Consider the following 2,529-nt stretch of genomic DNA (forward strand, 5'->3'; position numbering starts at 1 on the left):
AGATAATGTGAAAAATATACATCTTTGTCTTCAAACGACTTAGCGATATACTTAATGAATTTCCTGTTATTTTGAACGACTATATGACCACTTATAAGAATAATTATTCGATTAAATATAGGGAAATGAAGGCAAAATAATCATAGAAACTAATAATATTAATATATTGAAATAAGCATTGCAAAGTGCAAGATATTGGGAATGATGCTCTACCATTTCGCTACCTGGTGCTGAAAAGTGGAACTAGAAACAGTAGGTACAATTTTGAAGATTTATTTTAATTTCGACATAAAAGTGTTTTTACGATTGTTTTGTGAAGTATAAAATAATAATTGAATACTAAAAACAAATCTTCATCGAAAAAAAGGAGGTTACGATAGAATTTCTATCTTATACAGTAAAAAACACATTTTTGTCAAATAGCTTTTTATACAAAAAAAAATTATTTCACTATTTTATGTAAGTTTGAATGCATTGTAAGTTTAAATAAACTTCAATAAATGCATGCAGTGACCAATTTTATCCAGATTGTGCAATTAATACGAATAATAGACGATTGGAATTTAAATGCGAATTCTAACCTAACTTTTCGGTCAGATTTTTAAATAATAAATATTTCACGTATAAATTTATAAAATTTACTTTGAGTTCATTTTTACTTCAAAATAAATCTATTTAGGTTCATCATCTTTTAAAAATCATGATAAATAGTACAACAGTTGTTTTTCAAGAAAAATATTGCTATCAAAAAATGTATTTCTTCACTCTATAATACGTAAATTCCATCTAAAATCCTTTGTTACCGATAAATACTTATTTTTATTATCCAATAAACAATTTTTAATCCACAGAAAAATCGGTAAAACACTTTTATGCACAACTTAAAATCCATCTTGAAAATCGTACCTATTCTTTCTAATTTGGATTTTTGTCAAAAGGTGGGGTATCGCAGTTAAAAAGCTTTTAAGTTTCATTATACCCTTATTGTTAAACAAAACTTCTTTAAATATGTCAATTTTTATGCACAATTCTGTGAGTGGTTTAAGATAAACTATTCATTTATACTATTATTTTTCTTATCATTATTCAAATAACTATTCTTGTAATCGTGAAAAAATCGTAAGAAACTCATAATAGGAAAATCTGCATAGGATTAATCCCTGGCGAACCGAAGGAACCGAAACTCACGAATTAATCGCAATACTTTTTTTTCAGCGTTAAAAATTTTTTTAATTTCATTAACTTCTGCTTAAGTGACTTCAAGCGCATTTATAATAGCTCAAGTAGTATGTTGCGCGTGAAGTTTAAAAATAAAATTCTCTCTCACTTGCATCACAGCGTTGCTGTCTGAGGTTTCCACTGCGTGGCGCTAGCATCCAGACAAAATTCTTAAAGTTACCGACGGAACGCTTATTAACTGCTACTAAAAGAAGATGCTCTTCAAGCCGCCCTCGGCTCATGTAAATGAAAGATATGATTAGTCCGTGAGTTTCTAAAGCAAATTTTAACGTAGAATCCGAATTTCAATAATTTAAAAATTTATCTTGCTATTTTTTTTTAAATATCTTTTAAGAAGGAACCGAAGGGGGACTCAGTCAGGTCTTTAAGGGTACTTTGTAGAGGCTCCTTTCGGTTCCTTCGGTCCGCCAATGATGACTTCTACGACAATAAAAGATTAGAAAACCAGATCAAATGTTTTATTTATCTTTCTTTTTTATTGCTTCCTTATTTTTTAAACCCTAAAAATAATTCCGAACGAAAAGGAATTTAAGTGGAGAATAAATATAATCACCAGATGAATAGGGAACGAAAGCTATATTTAGGTTAAAATTCGGACATTGCAATTTAAGCAATTAAAATTGAAAATTCTATTTCTTCATTCATTTTTTAATTTCATTCGAATAAAGTATTATAAATATATTAGTTATTATTTATACATATCGTTGCTATAAAATTTCTAGCAGGATCCTTCATTTCCCTTTTCCAGACAATATTATCGGGAAGAAAATGTTTCTCGCAAACAAACTGGCCAGCTGTTACTGAAAAATCTCCCCTATTTATTGATTTCTGACAAATAACAACCCAATTATGGTTCACTTTAAAAACATGAATTTTTTCGCTGTTATCAAGACTCGAATGTAACCGGATTGACAGTTTGAATGCACTTCAACATATTTTTCTTTTTCTTGACCCACTCAATTCTGATACTTATTTTTACTCGAATCAACCATTTTAAATTTTTGCATTCTTGTAAACATTTTAGTTTTAAATTTTACCAAATATTATATAAATAATACTGTCTTTTAAAAAATTTCCCGTTTAGCGGCATGTTAAATTAGGACCACGTGCGAGCAGCGCCACCATGCGACGATATTTCGCACATAAAAAAATCATAGGAATAGATAGGGCTGATAATTCTAAAAATTATTTGTTTAAGGGCATGTGACACAGCTAAATACCTATATTACCGACCACAGTTTTTCAGTTCACTGAATGTTTTTTTGAACCTAAGAACTTTTTTTGTAAATA

General features: G+C 29.1%; 1 protein-coding gene across 1 annotated transcript in view; it reads right to left on the bottom strand.

Annotated features, from left to right (window-relative positions):
* Window positions 1-2,529, bottom strand: part of LOC117171264 — a 26,448-nt gene that overhangs the window by 7,825 nt on the left and 16,094 nt on the right. The gene's annotated exons all lie outside the window — the stretch shown is intronic.

Source organism: Belonocnema kinseyi, chromosome 4, assembly GCF_010883055.1.
Source record: "Belonocnema kinseyi isolate 2016_QV_RU_SX_M_011 chromosome 4, B_treatae_v1, whole genome shotgun sequence".
In the NCBI taxonomy this organism is placed as follows: domain Eukaryota; kingdom Metazoa; phylum Arthropoda; class Insecta; order Hymenoptera; family Cynipidae; genus Belonocnema; species Belonocnema kinseyi.